The sequence below is a fragment of the Lissotriton helveticus genome, chromosome 3_1 (genome assembly GCF_964261635.1).
Source record: "Lissotriton helveticus chromosome 3_1, aLisHel1.1, whole genome shotgun sequence".
NCBI classification, from domain to species: domain Eukaryota; kingdom Metazoa; phylum Chordata; class Amphibia; order Caudata; family Salamandridae; genus Lissotriton; species Lissotriton helveticus.
This window is the reverse complement of record NC_136061.1, coordinates 4,620,134-4,638,593: the sequence shown is the minus strand read 5'-3', so window position 1 is coordinate 4,638,593 and position 18,460 is coordinate 4,620,134.

The following is an 18,460-nucleotide window of genomic DNA, read 5'->3' as shown; positions in this document are numbered from 1 at the left end:
TTCCTTTTGGACCGATGGACATTTTTCTTCATGTTACAGCTTTTTCTTTCTGTGTGATGTCCATTTAAATAGTGTTATTGCGCAAGGTTCTGTCAGGGAAATAATCCCATGATACACAAAGATTAATGCCTTGTCTGTTTTCACACATCCAAAGTAATTTTTGTTAAATAAACTGGGGACCTCTGACGTACAACTTCCTCGTCCATAAACCCGGCAGGAAGTTGGAACCATTTCTGGATTTTATACAGACCCCCAGAGATAGAACCCTTTTCCTAATAATGAGATACGGCACCTTCCCTTTAAAAAAATTCATGGAAGGGTGGAAGGGCAGGAGGGTTCATGATCTAAAATGTCCAGGTTGTTTGTGTCCGGTAAAATCCCTTGGCCACTTTCTGTTTGCTTGTAATGCCTATAAACATGCTAGGGCAAAATGGCTGAAACCTGTGTGTAGGGAGATGGGCGTTAGAGACCACAGATAAGCTTTGCGTATTATTTTAACCAACACTACCTCAATGTATATAGTTTGCGGGATAGCTAAGTATTTGGCCAGTGCTAGGTTTATACGATCTAGACTGCTTTTAATGACTTAAGAGTGCATCCCTTTAATATAAATCTCTGTAGACTTTCTCCACTTTTTAAAACTAATTGTAATGATGATTTTTTCTTCTAATGAACTTGTAGTAATACCTGTAAATGTTTAATGTGGTTTTATGTCTGTATTTTTATGATATATTTTTATCGAATAAAGTATTACAAACTAAACATGCTCCATGATCCACTGTTATGCTAACAAAAGTTTGTTTATCTTTTCTTTAAATGGTGCTAGTATTTTGACTAATATACTTGATTGCATCTGTAACATGTCCTAAGGTTTGGGCCCTGACCTAGTTGTGTCCACCTACAGTGCGGTGACAACTTACAAATAGTCACAAGACCATAATGTACTCCTTCCAAGTATTGTATTACCAATGTTGTGCATACTTTCTACTTTGCTTTGTTTCAGCATCCTTACAGTTATTACATTTGTTTTTCAAAGTAACGACATTAACAGTTGTTTTCGTGCAGAGTGATTTATTTGAGTGCATAATATGAAGATATCAGTGCACATCATGGTGGTGCAATCAAAAAAATAACTTATATAAGTGCAGATAGGAGTTGGTAGTGTTTGTAGATGAGGTTTACCAAAGCGGATGCACAGTTCTGTGAGTACATTGTCCAACTTAGACCCTCCAGACAATGTGGGAGAGTTCTGTGATAGTCAACAAAGTGAATGCTTGACACACAATGGAGGGTGTCAGGAGCAGGTAGTCGCTACCTGGGTGTGTCCTCACCATTTCTTCTTAGGACGACCGACTCCCCGTTTTTCGGGGGGACTCTCAGTAGCAGGCAGCGGCAGTGCAGGGGGCTCTCTGCCAGAGTTTACATCCCTCCCTGTGGCTGTTGCAGTGGATGTGATTGGCACACAAGGAGGTGTAGAGATGTTGTTGACAATCTGGCGGAGGGAGGTGGCAATGTCCCTGTACACTGCAGTCTGTTCATCCATTTTTTCCATGGACATAACTGTAAATAGATTGGACTCATTCATCCATGATGCAGAGATAATTTTTTGTGATGAATATTTTTGAGACATGAGGGGGATTGATGTACATGTGCTGGTATGTGCATCATTGGGCCTGTTGTGTTTAATTCACATAGCATGTTGGAAGACATTGACTGGTTTCTGACACCCTATGAATGACATAGGTGTGTTTAGAATATCCACATCTTTACTTTCACGGTGAGATACATACACTTTCTTACCCTATGTGGGTACTTCTTGTGCCTGTGTACTAGTCTTAGTGCATGTGTTTAGCAGTCACATTGGTGTTGCTGGCTACACACTCACATTGTGTTAACTTATCCTGATAGTTGTGGGAATGGAGTGATTGGGGTGCTTCTTGTTTTCATCGTATTCTACACATGTGAATGTCTGTGAATAGGAACATTGTGTGACATTTTACCTTTGTGTCTACACCGATCATGTACTTTGTTCATTGACTCCATGGTCAAATGATTTCACATTCTTACCTTTGGGTTATTTTGTGGCAAAGAACTATGATTAACTAATGTTTGAGTGATTGTTGTATATTTGCGAAACTTACACCCCACCTCCCACCCAGCACCACCATGCCACATGGAAGAGTGTTATGCAGCCAATGTTTGTGAGTGTATTTGAAAGATATGTGTATATGTTGGCTGGTCTTTGTGGCACCTATGCAAATGTGGCAGTTGTGATAGGTTCAGACAACAATCCCCAGTGTCTGCCATCTTGCAAGTACACATGGACTCACAGAGAGATAAACATAGCCCACAATGAAGTGGTTGTGCTGTGTGTGCAGTAGTGTTTGCTGTTCTTCAAAATCCCATAAGTGCCACTCCTATCAATCAATCAATCAATCAATAATAGCATTTGTATAGCGCGCAACTCACCTGGAGGGGTCTCAAGGCCAATGTTCCCTCTCATTTTTTTCTTCTGTGGGTGGCATTGTATGGTCTCTGTGCACTGGAGCCAATGTTATGTGCGCCAAGAACCAGACTGCGCGTGTGGGGGCAGCAACAAATATTAGTGCAAAAATCACACCAAACCTTTGCTTAAAAAGTGAAACGATGGTGCATTGCCAGACATGCAGCACCACATGATGGGTCTTAAGGCATGTTTGCATTCAAATACACACACCTTGACATTAAATTGATTACCCAAGCAAGTACACTTCGGCTTTGGAAAAGCACAGCACTTTAACGGTGGTACCAATATAAGATTTTTCATTAATACAAAAACATTTTCTTTAAATAAAACCCCACATTTTGCTATTCTGTCTAAATTCATAAAGAAACCACATATCTAGGTATTTATTTAAGGATGTACGCATTCTGAACAAGGAACACAACCCCAGACCTCCCCCCCCGCTCCCCCCAACAGGTTTACATTCTATACCATCTAACGAAAGGCACACACTACTGCACACCACGCAAACATATGCACTTACCATGGAACGCTCTAAATCAAATAAGGTGTCCATAATGCCCACCTCTTATCAACTTAATAAAGATGAGAAATGGTTTCACAAGAACACAAAAATACTGTAGTTCCCTCACTCTAAGTCCTTTTTATCACAGTACAGGATGTATCTGTAGACATAAGCATACTCAAGTTAGTGTCAAAATCCAATTCATGATTCCAGGTTATGTTCCTCAGCTAACTCTAAGGGAGTCCTGCTTTCTGTTTTTACCATCTTACCTTATACTTTGATGTAGATAACTATTCAGGTCAGTGTAATTCCTTATTAATCGATTTCAATGCATTGCCATTGTTTGCTTTTAAAATCCGCAATAATATAATACAGCTCTAAGTATACATCCCTAAGCCTAATGAGTAGACCTGTTGTTTTGCATACTATAATAGACCCACCTATAAAAATGGAGCTTGATGCGATCCATTTAAAATCTCAAATCATTTCGATCATTTAGGATTTGTACAAATTGGCCCTTTGTCCAGATGGAACTGAAAGAGACCAAGGAGGAAATTAATAAACAAAATGTTTCTCTCCGACTACCAGAAAAGTGACCGTAGAACTCACATTCCCCACCTATTCTTCCTATCATAACAGTGCCAGCGCTCCATTCTAGAAATCCCGTTCAAGGCAAAGAATTGTAAACATGTTAAAACCGGGGACCCCCATTGTCGTTCGGGAACCCAGTGCTGCTCAGGCATTGCTACAGGCTCGAGGCTGTCGGCATGCTGTTTGTTACCAAGTGTGTGCCTGAGACTGCCTTTCCAAAATGCCCGGAGCTGCGTGCATGCTGCTGTCTGCCCCTGTTACTGGAAGAGCTGGATGTGGGTTTCAGAAGTCCTCACACGGTCCAGCTCATAGGCGAGACCTAAATAGCATAAAGGAAATGTAACCAACCTCTGTGAAAACAGTAGAGTGGGAGGCAAACCAATCAAACCTGTGCCGGTCAGTGCACCAGTTCCTGTATGTAATTCCCTGTGTATTGGCAATAAGTGGATATCTCTTCCCAGAGTGCAGTCTCTCAACCACGAGGGCATAGTTTTGCACCCTGAGTTAGAGGGTAAAGGGCAGAGATTCTGCATCTAGGAGGGAGACACCACACGTAGTAGAAAACCCAGATATGATGAACAGTGACTAAATACAAAAGGAATGGTTCATGTATCTAATATGTGTATGATTATATACGATATTTACTGTTTGCCATAAACAATGAGGATTGTGACTAAGGTACTGTGGGTTTCATTCGACTAAATCTTCTTCAGGGCTTATTAAGTATTACAAAAATTATTTCATCAACCCTTGATCTTGCGGGATATTTCTTATTGCATGAACTCCAAGTAGGCATCATCTCTAATGACTGCTGCCCTCGCCAGACCAGAGTAGGATGCTAAACAATTAAACAACGCTGCAGCTAAATCTGGAATTAAGAACTTTCTGCCCGCACAAACAGCCAGACGGAGTTCAAAACCGAGGACCCCACATAAGAATGTCCTACTTTCTTTCTTCCCTAATCAGTAAATAGGAAAAAAGTAACCCAGGCAGGGATGTGAGTCAGACAGGGAATATCCTTTGAGCACCAGACAGACGCCCAACCACCCCTCCTCCACTTAATAAACCATATTGTGCCCCATTCTCTATTAAGAGAAGAAATGCAGCACCAAATAGAGCATGTGCTTTTAAGTGATTCTAAAAGCACACACTGTTTTTGGTGCTGCATTTCTTTCATTTTCTCGTGTGCGACTGTGGGGCTCATTGTTTGCTTTTGTTTAAAGCATTCATGTTAATCGCAGCTCCTGATGGGCTCTGCCATTAACACGACTACTTAAACAAAAGCAAACAATGAGCCCCACAGTCGCACTCGAGAAAACAAAAGAAATTTAGCAAGTGCTCCCCTCGCTCCTTGGGAGGGAGCACTTGCTAAATACCTCTTCAAGTTTGAAATGCCCAATTTTCGCGCTGCAGTGGCGGCGCCAATGCTCTCGGTGATGTGTGTGGGCGCTACACGGACAGCACTGCGCGCTCGGGGGCACTGATGTGCGCGCCCGCTCAGGCGCGCGCGTTCGAGGGAACACTGCTCAAGGCACTGGGGGCGAGGGGTCTGCTACTGCTCGAAGAAACAGGTCTTGAGTTGCTTCCTGAAGGATAGATGGTCCTGGGTCAGCCGGAGGTGGATGGGAAGGGAGTTCCATGTTTTGACTGCCAGGTAGGAGAAGGATCTTCCTCCGGTGGTGGCTCTGCGGATGCATGGAACGGCGACGAGGGCGAGGGTGAGGAGTCTGAACGTGATCCTCTTGCCGTTGGGAAGCCAGTGCAGGTCTCTCAGGTGTCCGGAGATGTGGCTGTGTCGGGGGATGTCCAGGATGAGTCATGCGGAGGCGTTCTGGATGCGTTGGAGTCTTTTCTGAAGTTTGGCTGCAGTTCCGGCGTAGAGGGTGTTTCCGTAGTCCAAACGGCTGGTGACGAGTGCCTGGGTGACCGTCTTCCTGGTTTCGGTGGGGATCCTCCGGAAGATCTTTCGGAGCATACACAGGGTGTTGAAGCACGACGACGAGACGGCGTTGACTTGTCTGGTCATCGAGTGGGAGGAGTCCAGGATGAAGCCCAGGTTACGTGCGTGGTCCGTTGGCTTGGAAGCGGTGCCAGGGCAGGGGGCCACCAGGAGTCGTCCCAGGCGGAGGGCGATGATCCCAGGATGAGGACTTCCGTCTTGTCTGAGTTCAGTTTCAGGCGGCTGTTCTTCATCCACTCGGCAAAGTCCTTCATCCCTTCGTGTAGGCTGGTTCTGGTGGTGGCGGGGTCGTTTGCGAGGGAGAGGATCAGCTGGGTGTCGTCGGCGTAGGAGATGATGTTGAGGTTGTGTTGGCGTGCGATGGCTGCGAGGGGGCTCATGTAGACATTGAAGAGGGTGGGGCTGAGGTATGATCCTTGTGGTATGCCGCAGATGACTTCGGTGGCCTCGGATCTGAACTGGGCGGACTCTCTGGGTTCTTCCGGTGAGGAACGAGATGATCCACTCCAGTGCCTTCTCTTGGATTCCGATGTTGTTGAGGTGCTGCACTAGGGTGCGGTGGCAGACCGTGTCGAACGCTGCGGAGAGGTCCAGGAGGTTGAGGTCGGCTGTTTCCCCATTGTCGTGCAGGGATCTGATGTCATCTGTGGCTGCAATGAGGGCGGTCTCGGTGCTGTGGTTGTCTCGGAAGCCAGACTGCGAGTGGTCGAGGGATCCGTTCGTCTCGAGGAAAGCGGCAAGCTGTATGTTGACGGTCTTCTCGATGACCTTGGCAAGAAAAGAGAGGAGCGAGATGGGACGGTAGTTCTTGAGGTCGGTGGGGTCCACTGTTGGTTTCTTCAGGAGGGCGCTGAGCTCGGCGTGCTTCCAGCTCTCCGGGGAGGTGGCGGTGTTAAAGGAGGTGTTGATGATGTTCCGGAGTTGGGGTGCGATGATGGAGTCGACTTTGTTGAAGACGTGGTGGGGCAGGGGTCGGTTGGTGATCCAGAGTGGATGGTGTTTATCACGCTGGTGGTGTCTTCGGTGCTGACTGGGGGCAAGGCGCAGAGGGTGGTGGTGGGGGGCGTTGGCTCGGTGGTTGGGTGCGTGGTCTGTGCGCCCAAGCTGTTGTGTATGTCGGCGATCTTGCTGTGAAAGAACGAGGCAAGTGAGTCGCAGAGGTCTTGCGAGGGAGTGATGTCGTTGTTTCCGGCTCTGGGGTTGGAGAGCTCTTTGACGATGCTGAAGAGTTCCTTGCTGTTGTGGGCGTTATTGTCCAGTCGTTCCTTGAATGCTGTCTTTTTGGTGGTGCGGATCAGCTGGTGGTGTTTGCGGGTTGCGTGCTTGAGGGCAGTCATGTTGTCTGTGGTCTGGTTGATGCTCCAGGCTTTCTCGAGGGTACGGCAGTTCTTCTTGGAGTTCTTGAGTTCGTCTGTGAACCAGGAGGCTTTCTTGCTGCCGGGTCTGCTGGGAGGGGTCTTCAGTGGTGCGAGGTTGTCTGCGCAGATGGTGATCCACTGTGTGAGGTTGCTGGCTGCTTCATTGGGGTCCGTTTGTGCTGGCCAGGACATGAGCTTAACTCACAGTGTGCTCAAATGTAATGGTCGGCTGTCTGGCACTGGAAACTTGTTTCTGACTTGTAGGCAATTCGCTAAGAAAATTGTGGATACGCACAGCCTGTTATCATAGGTTGAATCAGGTTGAAAGTTGTAGGCAACCTGCCTTATTCCCTTGCGCACCACACAGCATGCCACTCTCCCTGCCATTACATATTAGTATGTCTACTCACTGTCAGGTAAGCACGGATTTTAGTTGTATTTTATGGCTGTTTCTGCAAATGAGTGTTCACAATGGACAGACATCCCATCTGGCCATGTACTACGCACACTCATTCTTGCACGCAATTCCAGCACAGATGGACCTATGCTTTCCTGCAAGTGTGTGGATGTGCATTGACAAGTCTGGCAGACACTGGTGCCCGGTGCTTTGAGCACAAATCAATGTTGCTGTTTGTTGATAAGTCAGACACCAGTTCACCGTATCAAGCATCCTGCTAGTGAAGTCAAAATCACTGTGTGTACGCTTAGTTCATGTTGGTCAGTTTGTGATGTTGATGAAGATGTATGCTGTCCACTGCCTGATGTGATTAGGAGGATTTAGAAATTCTCTTCCTCCCAGCGGCACAGCACAGTCCTCTGTGACTTTGGCTAACTGGCAGTGATTGTAAGGGTTCTGACAAGGCTGCAGACATTGGTGCATGGTGGTAAATGAGAAGCAAAATCCCAGAATAGACTTTGTGCAGACAACACCATGCACCAGTGTCAGGGATCTTGCTGTTACACTTCTATTCACTGTCAGTTAGGCATTGTCCCAGGTAAAGTGGTTGTTCCTGGTGGATGTAGTACTCCAACTCCCACCAGGCTCTGTCCTTCATGCACTCTTCCCATACAGTGAAAACAGACCACATGTCAGAATTGTTTCTGTGCGGTGATTAGGAATAGATTGAAATTTAGGACACTTGTGCCTCTTTTCTGATTATTGTTAAAATCCAAACAGGGACTTGGGTTAAAAACACCAGTCCACATTGTTAACCCCTTCCACGCTCATGACGAGCTGGGCTCGTCATGCAGTAGCCTCCTGCTACGCTGATGACGAGCCCAGCTCGTCATGAATAATGGGGTTCAAGGAGTTCCAGTACAGGAGAAAAATCCCCATAGCGTTCAAGGTGTTAAACACCTTGTCAGTAAATTGCTGCTCACTTATAAGTATAATCAAAGAATATGTAGGGGTTTACTCAAATTACCCTGTTGTACCTGGTTAAAAATTACAAGGATAAAGAGAAGAAAGTGGCCACTTGTTGGAAAAAGTAGTGTTCACCTATAACATAAAGGCAATACACTCAGAGGTTGTCTTATATGCACACTCGGCTTGTATTACTCTCAAACCTTAATCACAAAACTGTGCATTTAATAGTCACATGATTAATCAATTCTCATCAGATTCCTCTTTGTCAAAACATGTCGACGCAGACGTGTTTCGGCCGTCTTGTACTTCTTGGCCTCCTCTGGACAAGGTAGAGGAAACAAACATCATGGATATAAATCCAGTTCCCATGCGGTCAGGACCCAGATATATAAAGTCCAAGAATGTCGCTTCAGTACTTATTATGTGAACTTCAATCGAAAATGTTTCCAGATAAAAGAGCCACTAGGGGCTTTCTACACCACTCCCTTTCTTTTTCGAAAGCCTTAATCTCCTTATGAGCCTCCGTGTGGGACTTGGCCCGCAGGGCAGGTTCACCCCTAAACTTTTTGCCTTATGTGTGACCCTGTGTCAGTGATTTCTGGGTCTCTGCGCACTTTTCCCTGGGTCCCAGAGTGAAAGTGCGTGCGTGTAGCATGGCTGGCCTGCCCTCCCATAGGAATGCATGGGGAATGTGTGTGTCCCTGGTAGTTCCTGATGCGTGGGGAGTGCAGGCTCGAGTTTAGTATGTGTAAACTCGTGAGAGTGAATGCTGCGAGATGGTATATGCGGCATGTATGTGTCTAGAAGGGAAGTGCTACTTCTGGACATTGAGATATGTGTGCGTGTGCTGTGAGGGTGCTGGAGCGTGATTGGCTGGAGCTGGCTGGCATGCCAGGCTCCAGGAAGTCTGGATGGGTCTGCCCGGTGGTGAGTGGGAGATTAGCATGGGTGATGTGTGGGAGGAGTGTGCCTGTGTCCTGGATGGGCTGGGTTTTCCCCACACAGTGCTGGCTCCGCCCCCCTGTGGTGTGTCTAACGACCCTAGCCTCCCCAGTGAATGAAATGGGTGGTTGGGCCATTAAGAGTGCTCCAGAGCCAGCTGAAACTGGTTTTCCACCCACCCTGCACCTTGAAACAAAGGATTTGTTACTATAAGAAGGGGCTGTGTCCCCTTAGAAAATGTTCTGCTTTTGGATCCTGCCAGAGGGGGCTGTTGCTGCTGCTGGGGCCAGGAGGACCGCCACTTGGACTGTCTCCCTGCCTGGAGACCCATTGTGCTGCCGCTGGCCCAGCCTTGCCCCCCTGCCTGCCTCCAGCCCCTGCTGGAGCCCTGTCCTGTCCTCCAGTGCTGGGGAGCACTGAGGACTTCGTTGCCTGCAGCCTGAGAGCGCTGCTCTCTGCCCTTCAGCGCTAGGAGCGCTGAGATTGCCTGCCTAGCGCTTGAAAACGCTGGATTTTGCCCGAGCGCCGTGAGCGCTGTATTTTGTCCGCCCCGTGTGGTGGTTTGGCGGCGCGGGTGCTACCCCGCTCATTGCCGCGTTGTTGTGCCCGGTTTTGATTGATCTACGAGGGAGCCCACTCCTCGGATCATCTGGGAGCCCGCCTGCCTGCCTAAAGCGAGCCGCCGCGCTGCCCGCGGCGACCCGGAAGTGAAGGGACGGCCGTCCAATCACCGCGCGGCCCGGGAGAGTCAACCCGGAAGTCCCGCCTCCTCCACCGAGCCGCGAGAGAGCCTGCCGAGGCTCCCCGAGAGGAGAGGAGAGCCCCGGGACCAGCGGGAGAGACCCGCCGCCGCTGGAGAGCCCAGCGCGAACCCGGTGAGTGAAGGTGCCTGCAGAGGAGGGGGGGAGCGTCGGGACACATTGCCGGTGTCCGCCCCGCCCCCTCTCTGTAGCGCGACCTCGCGCCTGTAGTCAGAGCCAGAGAGGCTCTTAGGGGGCCTTGTTGAGCGACCCGAGTCCCCAAGAGGGGGACTCCAACCCGAGCCTAAAAGAGGCTCCAACGACCGGCGCATTTCTTGTTTGGCGAGCCAGAGAGGCTCGCGAGTACATTAACTACGAGCCCAGAGAGGCTCTGAGGGGCATTTCGTCCGTGAGCCTGCAAGGCTCTTGAGGAACATTTGTCTGTAATCCGGGTCCCCAGAGCGAGGGACCCCCCAGCCCAGCGAGGCTGCACCTGTTCATTGCTGGAGCCCTGAGAGGCTCAGCAGCCCCCCCTTGCTGGGGAGAGAGCCTAAGAGAGGCTCACCAGTGCCACAGTGGTGGTTCTTTGAGCCCAGAGAGGCTCCAACTTTGCGCTAACTTTCCCTGCTCCAGTTGCCCAGCACTTTGTGGGCAACTGCCACGTTTAGGCCCTGACATTGGGACACCGGGACAGTCACAGGTGGTGACTGGTGAGTTTGGGGAAATTGGTATTTGTTCTGCACCTCTGAATGTATTGATTATGCGTCATGTGCCATTACACCTCTGAATGTTACGGCATCATGTGTTTTGCTTACACCTCTGAATGGGTAGATTATTCATCATGTGTTCTCTTTGTCCTTTTACACCTCTGAATGTTACGACATCATGTGTGTTGCTTTTGCACCCCTACAGGTAGTGTGACGTGTAGGTGGTTGTTTTCTCCCTAGTACAGGTGGTGCTAGTGAGGCCCTGTTACCAGTAATTACTGGTTGTATGCTCTACTTAGGTATTGCTAAAGTGTTATTACTGAAAGTATTGCTTTATTACTGAAGGTATTGCTTTATTACTGAAAGTATTGCTGCTAAAAGTGCTGATACCCTTGACAGTGGTTCCAGTGGCCCTGTCCTGTACAAATATCCCTTGTAAATTCCGCCCGTGCCTGTTGGCACAGTGTAACAAGATGTGTGTTTTATCTGATGTATATTTATTATAATACAAAGGCTATTTTTACATAACCTTGTGTGGAGTTTCCTTTGTGGTGGGCCTTTAGTTGTTGTTGCTGGGGTGCGTGCGCAAATACTTAACCTACATCGCCTCCAAGTTTAGCCTTGCTGCTCGCGCCACGTTACCTAGAGGGTGAGTAGGGGTTATCTTGGCGTGTAACTCCCTTGCCCTGACTTGGGTGTGGTGGTCTCTGACTGACTTTGGCGAAAGCCCTGGCCAGCCGGGGATCCCATTTCCAACATTGGCGGCAAGCGGTGGGATAAGGATTTGTGTTTGCGTTGTACCACAGTAGCAGCTGGCCGCACTTCAAAGCTCTACATTTGTTAGATAACCACATTTTGGGGATTATTGTTTTTGGTGAAATTCCATTGTTTCTTCTCCTGAAGAGTGTCATTTTATAATTGTGTTCAGTACATTTGTCCCCCGCCCTGCTTCCAGAGTTTGGTACCTGTGTCACTTTTGGTCAGGTTGAGAAGTCAGGGGTGGTAGAAACTGCCTTACCGATCCGAGGGGAGGGTGTGTGTGGATGAATGGTGTGTTTCCCTGGACGCATGAGTGAGTTCTTTTTTTAAGGAGAGTGTGGAAGTTTTGGAATTGTGTACTCCTACTTCAGATTGCTAGATCCCTTGTGTTGCACGTGTCTGTGAGCATCCTGTCAAGATGGAATCTCCTTTTAACCTTTGTGGCCTGTTTAAGTACAGTGTGCATGAGTTGGTACGGTTATGTAAGGAGAGAGACATCCCAGTGAGTGAGTCAGACACCCAGTCCAAGCTTAGGGATAACATGATCCTGTGGCAGAAGAGTGACTGGGAGCGTGAGCACAGTGAGAGGGAGAGGGCCCGGACCGCACACCATGAGGGTGGTGGGTCTGAGGGGAGCCCTGAAGAGTCTGATGTGGAGAGTGAGTGTGACAGTGGATGGGCGCCAGCAGAGAGTGAGTACCCCCTAGATAGGGAGTCCCTTGCTGGGTCCAGTGTCAGGTGTAGCACCCCATCCCTTTCCCTGTCCCCAGAGGAGTGGGTGGATAGGAGAGAAGAGAGGGAGCACCAGCTGGCCATGGAGAAGCTCCGGTTAGAGTATGCCAGAGAGATGGCGCAGCTGGGTGTGAATGAGCGGACTGCAGAGGCTGAGAGGGCCTTGGCCAGGGAGAAGATAGCCCTAGAGTGTAGGTTATCCCCTGAGCGCAGTCTTAATTTTCTGGATCCCCCAGGGAGGGTTGAGTCCAGTGGTGGCAGCTATTTAGATTCCAGTCTAGAAATTCCCAGTTCCCCGAGTATGGTTCCTGTTTCCCCAGAGGAGGAGAATAGGTTGAGGTTTAGGAACCTTAGGAAACCGTCTCACCAGTCTTGGGTAGACTTTGAGGATGACTGTTGTGGAGCCCTGTGTGATTGGGTACGGGAGCCCACGAAATGTGATTGGGACATATTGTTTGATATGTTTCTCAGAGAGCAGTTGCTCAGTGTTGTTTATCCAGGATTGCGCCAACACCTAGTAGGGTGTGGATTGTCTGAACCATCTGACCTGGCAGAGGAAGCAGACCGCTGGGAAAGGGCCAGAGGTTCTGTAGAGTCATTGGTGAGTGACTCCGAAAGTAGTGGGTCAGGGATCTTCCAGCCCAGCGTGGTGGAAGAGGCTCAGTGTAGCCCAACTAGGTCCCAGTATAGTGAGAAGGGTGTAGGGGCTGACTGCCTGGCTCAGTGGAGCAGGAGTCAGTGGGTGGCTGAGAGCCCCCCGAGGCCCGAAGCCCTGTCTCAGAACCTGGGTGGTTTCTTGAGGGAACACCAGGTTGGGGACCTAGGCTGTCCTGTTAGCCCATTTGAGGAGGATCTCCTAGTGAGTAGAGGACCTGGAGCGTCTGTAACCAGAGCTCCTGTGGTTCCAGAGGCTGGCAGTACCGCTCCGGTAGGGAGGGTACAGGAGTCCAGCGTGAGGAGTGATTGGGGGATGAGTTTCCCAGTGGATGCACCAGTGGACCAGAGACTAGCCAGTTGGGCTGGATCTTCTTGGAGGGACCAGGGTGGTGCCACTTCTGGTCTGGGGGATCGTCACGCACTGTCAGGTGGACAGAGGGCGGGAGATCTGCGCCAGACAGACAGTCACACAACAGAGGTGTCATTTGTTAGCCTCAGGGGGATTGTGTGTGAGTCCCCAGAAGTCCTGGAGTGCCAGGCAGTTGTTCCACCAAAGGTTTTAGACCGGAGGTTGGGTGGCCAGGTTCAGGATCGGCCTGACCTGAAGGGTAGGACGACTGTAACCAGTGTCCTGACCGGTTCTTCTTCCAGAGGAACTTCTCCAGGTGGGAGAGGGCAGACCTCTGGAAGGGGGTGCAGAGGGTGGGAGAGCCCACCTCTGACCCCGATGCAACCTGAGGGGTTAAACCCTGGGTTGGAATGGCGTTCTAGGTATCCCCCTCGCACGGGGAGGAGGAGCCCTAAAAGAAGAGGAAAGGGGAGGAGCGCCTTCCCTGAGACTCCTGGTCCACCTGAGGTTGTAGACCCTAGGCTGGAGAACCAGTGGCAGTCTAGCCCTGTCTTGCAGACAGGAGGAGTGGAGAATGGCTACTATGGGCCTGGGGTTACTACCCCCCACTTCGTGAGTAGGCAGGAACCAGTGGCACCTGGGTGGCCTAGGGCCTGGTCCTGGCCGCGGACAGCTGAGGAGTACCAGTGGGGTAGCCCAGCTGGTCCTTACAGTAGCTTTAGAAGGAACCCTAGGGGTTCACCGTGGCATAGAACAGGAGGGTGTCCCGGCAGTGGCGGGCCTGCGTCCGTGTTCTATCGCCCCAAGCAGGGAAGTCCATCACGGTGGTGATTGTTCTCCCCTGCGTTTTGGCTGGAAGGGGGTTATGTGGGACTTGGCCCGCAGGGCAGGTTCACCCCTAAACTTTTTGCCTTATGTGTGACCCTGTGTCAGTGATTTCTGGGTCTCTGCGCACTTTTCCCTGGGTCCCAGAGTGAAAGTGCGTGCGTGTAGCATGGCTGGCCTGCCCTCCCATAGGAATGCATGGGGAATGTGTGTGTCCCTGGTAGTTCCTGATGCGTGGGGAGTGCAGGCTCGAGTTTAGTATGTGTAAACTCGTGAGAGTGAATGCTGCGAGATGGTATATGCGGCATGTATGTGTCTAGAAGGGAAGTGCTACTTCTGGACATTGAGATATGTGTGCGTGTGTTGTGAGGGTGCTGGAGCGTGATTGGCTGGAGCTGGCTGGCATGCCAGGCTCCAGGAAGTCTGGATGGGTCTGCCCGGTGGTGAGTGGGAGATTAGCATGGGTGATGTGTGGGAGGAGTGTGCCTGTGTCCTGGATGGGCTGGGTTTTCCCCACACAGTGCTGGCTCCGCCCCCCTGTGGTGTGTCTAACGACCCTAGCCTCCCCAGTGAATGAAATGGGTGGTTGGGCCATTAAGAGTGCTCCAGAGCCAGCTGAAACTGGTTTTCCCCCCACCCTGCACCTTGAAACAAAGGATTTGTTACTATAAGAAGGGGCTGTGTCCCCTTAGAAAATGTTCTGCTTTTGGATCCTGCCAGAGGGGGCTGTTGCTGCTGCTGGGGCCAGGAGGACCGCCACTTGGACTGTCTCCCTGCCTGGAGACCCAGTGTGCTGGCGCTGGCCCAGCCTTGCCCCCCTGCCTGCCTCCAGCCCCTGCTGGAGCCCTGTCCTGTCCTCCAGTGCTGGGGAGCACTGAGGACTTCGTTGCCTGCAGCCTGAGAGCGCTGCTCTCTGCCCTTCAGCGCTAGGAGCGCTGAGATCGCCTGCCTAGCGCTTGAAAACGCTGGATTTTGCCCGAGCGCCGTGAGCGCTGTATTTTGTCCGCCCCGTGTGGTGGTTTGGCGGCGCGGGTGCTACCCCGCTCATTGCCGCGTTGTTGTGCCCGGTTTTGATTGATCTACGAGGGAGCCCACTCCTCGGATCATCTGGGAGCCCGCCTGCCTGCCTAAAGCGAGCCGCCGCGCTGCCCGCGGCGACCCGGAAGTGAAGGGACGGCCGTCCAATCACCGCGCGGCCCGGGAGAGTCAACCCGGAAGTCCCGCCTCCTCCACCGAGCCGCGAGAGAGCCTGCCGAGGCTCCCCGAGAGGAGAGGAGAGCCCCGGGACCAGCGGGAGAGACCCGCCGCCGCTGGAGAGCCCAGCGCGAACCCGGTGAGTGAAGGTGCCTGCAGAGGAGGGGGAGCGTCGGGACACATTGCCGGTGTCCGCCCCGCCCCCTCTCTGTAGCGCGACCTCGCGCCTGTAGTCAGAGCCAGAGAGGCTCTTAGGGGGCCTTGTTGAGCGACCCGAGTCCCCAAGAGGGGGACTCCAACCCGAGCCTAAAAGAGGCTCCAACGACCGGCGCATTTCTTGTTTGGCGAGCCAGAGAGGCTCGCGAGTACATTAACTACGAGCCCAGAGAGGCTCTGAGGGGCATTTCCTCCGTGAGCCTGCAAGGCTCTTGAGGAACATTTGTCTGTAATCCGGGTCCCCAGAGCGAGGGACCCCCCAGCCCAGCGAGGCTGCACCTGTTCATTGCTGGAGCCCTGAGAGGCTCAGCAGCCCCCCCTTGCTGGGGAGAGAGCCTAAGAGAGGCTCACCAGTGCCACAGTGGTGGTTCTTTGAGCCCAGAGAGGCTCCAACTTTGCGCTAACTTTCCCTGCTCCAGTTGCCCAGCACTTTGTGGGCAACTGCCACGTTTAGGCCCTGACATTGGGACACCGGGACAGTCACAGGTGGTGACTGGTGAGTTTGGGGAAATTGGTATTTGTTCTGCACCTCTGAATGTATTGATTATGCGTCATGTGCCTTTACACCTCTGAATGTTACGGCATCATGTGTTTTGCTTACACCTCTGAATGGGTAGATTATTCATCATGTGTTCTCTTTGTCCTTTTACACCTCTGAATGTTACGACATCATGTGTGTTGCTTTTGCACCCCTACAGGTAGTGTGACGTGTAGGTGGTTGTTTTCTCCCTAGTACAGGTGGTGCTAGTGAGGCCCTGTTACCAGTAATTACTGGTTGTATGCTCTACTTAGGTATTGCTAAAGTGTTATTACTGAAAGTATTGCTTTATTACTGAAGGTATTGCTTTATTACTGAAAGTATTGCTGCTAAAAGTGTTGATACCCTTGACAGTGGTTCCAGTGGCCCTGTCCTGTACAAATATCCCTTGTAAATTCCGCCCGTGCCTGTTGGCACAGTGTAACAAGATGTGTGTTTTATCTGATGTATATTTATTATAATACAAAGGCTATTTTTACATAACCTTGTGTGGAGTTTCCTTTGTGGTGGGCCTTTAGTTGTTGTTGCTGGGGTGCGTGCGCAAATACTTAACCTACATCGCCTCCAAGTTTAGCCTTGCTGCTCGCGCCACGTTACCTAGAGGGTGAGTAGGGGTTATCTTGGCGTGTAACTCCCTTGCCCTGACTTGGGTGTGGTGGTCTCTGACTGACTTTGGCGAAAGCCCTGGCCAGCCGGGGATCCCATTTCCAACACTCCGTCTTCCTGACGTCCCGTAATTTGATCGGCTTCAAAGCAGACTTTTTGTTAGGCTAGTTGAGCAGGTTAGGTAGATTGTGTGTCTGACAAGACCTGATGTGAGTTGTACCCGTTTCAAATACACCTACCCCCGTACCCAGATATGCTGACTCCTGTGTGCCTATATATACCTCACAGTGTGAGTAAATGTACTGGCAATGTGGCTGGTACGGGTGCATGGTTTTGGATATGAATGCAAACCTTTAAACACAACCTTCTCAGAAAAAACCCTGATACCTTATTGCTGGATCACTCCTACAACGCCAAAGAAGGCATTATAATCAATAACCTCTTATTTTTCACAAGAAAAATTGCCAAATTGCGATAGGCCTTTCATCAGTTACTATCCATTCAAGACCGTAAAAACATTCCCTACGGAACTAGGATTACAATAAGTCCCACACAGAACCTCAGAGCCTCATTGAATATAACACCCTACAAAAATGGCACTGTTCTTATTCAAGCAGCTAACAAGGACCTAGAACTTTTTGACAAATACTTTTCCACCCTAAAAACCCACACCCTCAGCAGACTCACTCCCACTCAGGTACTTACTACCCCCAACACCCCTTCCTGTACTGAAGTTCAGAGACCATCCTCTTCACCCAGGCACGAGGATAGAGACACCACCAACTCTCCGGCCTCAGCACACATTGCATTGACACCCTTTACTACCTCATGCTGCCCCTCTCTTCCAGCCCTTCCTTCACATAGATCCATGGAAAGAAGCAACACCAACTCTCCCTCCTTTCCATGCACTGCACTGACACCTCCATATACTGCAAGCTGCACTTCTTGGGACCTTATCACTACCCCCTCCGCACCTTCCACTCTGGAAGAACATCGACCCTTGTTACTCAGAACTGATGATAGAAGCAACAACTCCATCTCCCTATCATGTACTGCACTGAAACCCTCAGCATCTTCAACATTACACATCACGTCTAGGGACCCTACTACTACCCCTGCTGCCCATTAATCTCTGGAAGAAAATCTAACACATCCCTCACCTCGAACCAAGGAGCGAGGTAACAACTCTCTCTCCTTAGCATGCACTACTCTGATATCCTTATCATTTTCTCACAACACTTCTCGGTACCCTACTACTACTATCCCCACCATCCTTCCCTCTCCTGAAGAAAATCGACCCTGTCATGCACCCAGATCAGTGAAAGAATAATCAACAATTCACCCTCCTTAGTACGCACTGCACTACCATCCTCAACTAGAACTACCATAAGAACCAACATTAATACTACTCCCTCTACACCCTTTATCCTGTCTTCCCCCACAATATCAACAGACGGAACAAGAATGTCTCAAAACCTCATAGCGCACCTCTAGAAACCTTCAAACCGTTAGACTAGAAATCAAAACCATCTTACAACTTGCTGAAAAATCTCTTCCTAAACTTAAGTATCTTCAAAACTCACTAAAGACAGTCGACAACGTGACAAAAACTATTCCCCTGCCTCTAGACAATTGATAATTGCGCACACGCAATCTCTCTAATTCCATTGCGGACCAGGAAATGCAAACGCTATTACAGCTGTTCGAATCTCCACCAGACCATGTCTTAGACAATGAGGAATACTCGATTTGTCTAGTCTCCGTCAACCCCTGCAGAACATCACAACCAATCCATTGAGGAATAAACCGGAATAATCTTCACTCTATAACCCCTAACCAAGATAACCAAGCAAGAAGATTTCTTGCCTTCTATTAAACTGCCACTAAGCCCCTAAACTTGCCTCTGACATTG